The 5,088-nt window shown below is 41.1% G+C and overlaps 1 pseudogene; it reads right to left on the bottom strand.

Moving 5' to 3' along the window:
* Positions 1-4,460: 4,460 nt before the first annotated feature.
* Positions 4,461-4,559, bottom strand: LOC138820378 (U6 spliceosomal RNA; annotated as a pseudogene).
* Between the last annotated feature and the right edge of the window lie 529 nt (positions 4,560-5,088).

Here is a 5,088-nt window from a genome sequence, read left to right as displayed (position 1 = left end):
ACGGAGCCAGATAACCAAATTAAGAGCAGAGATTAACCAATTAGAAAATAAAAAAATTACAGCCAAAATTAACCAAACAAAAAGCTGGTTCTTTGAAAAAATAAACAAAATTGATGGCCCATTTGCAAGATTAATTAAAAAAGGAAGAGAGGAAAGCCATTGTAACAGGATTAGGGATGCCACGGGAAAAATCATAACACGTACCCAAGATATACAAACAATCCTAATGGACTATTTTCAAAAGTTATAATCTCTAAAGGAAGAAAACCTGGCAGATATTGATGCATTTTTAGAGAAATCCAAGTTGCCCAAACTGAGCAAAGAAGAAACCAGTTAAATAAGCCAATATCCTACCACGAGATACAGGAAGCTATCAAAAGTCTTCCAACCAAAAAAGCCCAGGACCAGATAGATTCATAGCAAAATTCTATAAGACCTTTAAAGAAGAACTAATACCCACACTCCTCAAGCTCTTCAGAGAAACAGAGAAGGAGGGAGCTATCCCAAACTCATTCTATGAAGCCAATATCACACTCTTCCCCAAACCAGGCAAAGACCCAACCAAAAAGGAGAATTACAGGCCAATTTCTTTGGTGAACACAGGTGCAAAGATCCTTAAGATTCTAGCTAAAAGAATCCAGAAACACATTAAAAAAATCATACACTATGACCAGGTAGGCTTCATCCCAGAGATGCAGGGATGGTTTGACATTGTAATGATTTTAATGACAAGTTTATTTTGTCAGATATAAGGATTGCTACGACTGCTCTCTTACTAGGGGCATTTGATTGGTTGATCCTTTTCTAACCCTTCACTCTGAGTTTGTTTGCATGTTTGGCTTAGAGGTGGGTCTCCTGAAGGCAATAGATGGATGGGTCATGTTTTAGGATCCAAACTGCAGTTCTTTTTCTTTTGATTGGTGAAGTAAGCCCGTTAATCTTAAGAGATAGTATAGAGAGATGCATTATGGTCACTGTTTTTCTTCTTTCCTTTCCTCTGTCCTTGCTCAGATAGACTTCTATTAATGCCTGTCTGGGTGCAGGTCTCTGTTTCTGGTTGCTTTTCTCAGGTTGTGTTCCACCTCTTAGTAGTCTTTGTAACGCTGGCTTAATGTTTATGTATTAATTTAGTTTTTCTTTGCTATTAAAAATTTTCAGTTCTCCATCGCATGTGAATGCTAGCTTTTCTGAGTATATCAGTATGGGTTGGCAGTTATTGGCTCTCAGGGCTCATGTGGTACTTTCCCAGGCCTTTCTTGCATTCAGTGTTTGTGTGGAGAGATCTGTAGTGATTCTAATATTTTTCCTATAGTAGTATAGTCCTTCTTCATTTTTGCTGCATGCAAGATTGTTTCCTTATCATTCAGATCTATCATTTATTCTATAATGTTTCTAGAAGTGTTTCTCCTGGGATCCTGCTTGTTAGGTGTTCTATATGCTTCTGTTACGTAGGTAAGATGTTCTTTTTTGAGATGGGGAAAATTTTCACTGATTATCTTGTGGAATAGGTGTTGCATTCCCTTGCTTTGATATTCCTCACCTTCGTATATGAAGGTTAATTTTCTTGGCACTATCTGCTTGCCCTTGAATTTCCCTTTGGTATAATTTAAGTGAATTTTCCATATCTGTCATTTTTTGTTCCAGTTGATGTATTCTGTCTTCTGAATTCCATTTTGTTCACTCTGTTAACTGTGGCTTCCATTGTGTTTTGCATGGAGGAAATGGACTCATTGTTGATTTCAATGGATTCAATGTTGGTTTTCAAAATACTAATCTCACCTCTTAATGAGGTGTGTACTGCCTCTATTTTGTCACTTATCTCATGGCTTAGTGAGGTGTGTGCTACCTCTATTTTTGCATGCATCTCCTGTTCGATGTCCTGCATCTCTTTTGGTATTTTGACCTGGTGTTCTTCAAATTCTGGTCTATTTCTCACTTTATTTCTTGAGTCATTGCCTCCAGCATGTCTTGGATGTAGTGTTTGTCTTCCATTCCTGCTTTGTTCCCAGTGGGGCTCTCCCCTGGGTTGCTGCTGGCTTTTAGAGATAGCTTGCTATCCTAGCTGTTGATAAACCTTATAATATTTCTCTGTGATTTTCTCATGGTTATTCAGGGATTATTGCAGACTAATCTGAAATTTTGTTTTGGTCAATAGGTGTCTGTCTTTGCTTGGTTACTGTTTCTGTGCTGGTAGAGGGAGTCTGTACCTGATCTCGGTTCTGTTGGGGGCCGACCTCCAGCTGCTGGTCTGACCCACACAGGATTCTCAGCTCTCTGCTGTAGATCACTGGCAGTTCCCGCCGTTAGAGGGGTTGAGCAACCTAGACTGCTCCTGTTTGTTCCTACAGGTGCTCTTGGCTAGTTTGGATGTGCTGGATGTATTCTCCCAGATGCTGGAGTCTGCTATGGTCTCCTGATGTTTTGTTTTGTTTTACTTTTTTGGCTATTTGTGGGCTTGAACTCTGGTCTTGGGTGCTGTCCCTCAGCTCTTCAACTCAAGGCTGGCACCCTACCATTTGACCCATAGCACCACATCTGGCCCTTTCAGCTTATGTTTTGCTGAAGAATCAGATCCAGGGCCTCTTGCACCTAAGACGAGCACTGTACTGTTGAGGACCTTACCAGTCTGAGCTCCTGACTATTATCGGGTGCTGGAGGCCTGTGTTGTTCAATTCTTAGCCTAGAATACATGGGTCAGGTTCTTGTGGAGTTTGGGCTTCTCTTGTCCTGAATCCCCCGCATCTTTTGCTGTCACAGGCATGATTACCAGGAGTGTAGTTCCCTGTTTTTCTCCCCTCTACTGAGGCGTATGCTCAGCTTCTGATTTCAGTTGGGAGGAGTTGGTTATGTTGCTCAGGCACCAGATCCCCAGGCCTGGTCCCAGACCCCAGCCTGGGCACACCTGTTGGACCTGTGCTGCTGTGTATCCCACCTAGATTACGCAGCTTGGAGTACACAGTTCAAATTTCTTCCACCGTTGGTTTCTTGACCCAGTGGCGCTGTACCAGGCTTGGGCTTTTAAGCTTCCTTCCAGGGTCTCTCTTATTCTAGCCTGGCCAGCTGAGTCTGATTCATGGGCTGGTGGAGCTCTTGAACAGTTTCTAGTTTTAGTGTGTCCTGTGGTGCAGGTTCTGGGGTAGGGCGTCTGGGGATTCCCACCAGCTCTGGTCTCCCTTGAGGAATACACTGTCCCCTGTGGGGTACTCACCCTGGAGCTATTTGTTTCCGTGTGATGTAGGTTGTTGTTGGTTGCCATTGCAGTCAGAGTTCAATTGAGGTGGTTGTGGGCTAGGCTGAGAGGTGGTGGCTCTGTGTGTTTCTTTTCTGTCACTGCCTCCATTGACACTGTTTGGGTCCGCTCCACGGGATTGGCCTCTGACCTTCACCCGAGGGGTGGGGAGGGGACTCTGTTCAGGTTCTGATTGCTGGGGTTTGTCTCTGTTTGTGCTCTCTGGATCAGCACCACTTCCTTTCAGTTCTTCTGCTCTGGTGTTCTGTGGGCATCTCATGTATCTCTGAGGTTCCTGCCATGGGGCTGAGTGGCTTTGGTGGGATGGAGCCTCTCTGCTCCAATGGAGAGTGAGGGGAAGGGGTGGGATCTTTGTGTAAGTTCCCTGCTCGGAGGTTTCTTCATTCGTCAGGATCAGCCGGTCTGACACTGATACCTCAGGGGTCTTTGTTGCCGGTGATCTGCAGACAACTCCCTGTGTATCTGGGCCACCGGTAGCTCCCACCAGGCCAGGCTGGCCATGGCTTGGCACGCTGCTAAGTGGCCAATAGACGTTGGGGAAGGCGTCTTCAAGCTCCTCTGTTGTGAAATTCTTCTTTTCAACTCCTGTTTTTCTCTGGATGTTGATTTTTTTTGTTGTTGTCGGTCTCTTGGGGCGATTAAACATTGGAACTCAAACTCTCTTTTTGGTTGGGGAGAGCTGTGGCGTTCTCCTAGTTCCCCGTCACCATCTTGGACCCCCTCGAGTTTTTGCTTTTTTGTATTCAGAAATAATTTTAATTTATCTGTTGAAATGAGTACTAAAGAAACTAAAGATATTTCTGGTGCTTATGTGAAAAATTATACCTTAAAATATTCTGTATTCTGTTTGTATAATGCCCATAATCTATTTTATTCTTTCCTAGATATAAGACTTTGAATTCTACATTGTTTTATAATATATAGGTTCATTAATAAATGTGTCCTTTCAGATTGCATTCCATACCAAAACAGTTTAAGATTCCTTTTTTACTAGGTCCTTATAGTATATTTCTTTGGAATAAAATGACAATGTTGTCTAATTTTAAAAGTTTTATAACGATTATGCTATGTAAAGGCCTTTCTAAGGTGAAGATTTAATACACTGATGTCAAACTAACTTTTATTTATATGGATTACATGTATTGTTACACTAGTAATTTTGTAATCAACTTTTTAATAATTGTTTTTCATTTCTTGCATCTGAAGAATGAAAAATCTGGAATAATTCACAGATTTTCATATCATCCTTTGCAATTGCCATGTTAATCTCTGTATTGGTGTAATTTGGGTTCATGTGCTGCTGAAGCATGTAATGTCCTCTAAATTTAGGTAGTTAATGATGCAATATTTATACAGGATTATATCCTTGGGTGCCTGTTTGTAACAAGGAAACCTTATTGTTTCTAACAATGCTACTGATCTTATTTCCCTAAAATTCTGTGTATAATGGAAAATAATTATATTGTTCAGTTGATAGCTCACATTTGTAATTTTTTTTGTCAATGACTATTTTAAATCTTTTTCATTTTAGTTTAATCATACTTTGAAGCATTTTTAGCTAGGTCCAAAGGGGATGGCTTTTTCAAATACATATTTATTCAACTGAGTTTGCTCTGTGTAGCTAACGGATTCAAAGTAAGCCTTGCTTAAGAGCTACTTCTAAACTTCTGCAGCTGAAATTTTCCCAAATGCGGTCTCATTGGCACAAATGTCTACCTGATTCTTTACCCTTCTTCCATGTAGGATCAGACCAAACAGAATATCTTACCCTGATGGCGTAAATTGTCTTACTTGAACAAAATAAATCTTAGTTCCAAGGGATCATAGAAAAATGAATA

The sequence above is a fragment of the Dipodomys merriami genome, unplaced genomic scaffold (assembly GCF_024711535.1).
Source record: "Dipodomys merriami isolate MVZ:Mamm:240054 unplaced genomic scaffold, mDipMer1.0.p SCAF_87, whole genome shotgun sequence".
Taxonomy (NCBI): Eukaryota; Metazoa; Chordata; class Mammalia; order Rodentia; family Heteromyidae; genus Dipodomys; species Dipodomys merriami.
This window is presented reverse-complemented; position numbering and strand designations above follow the sequence as displayed.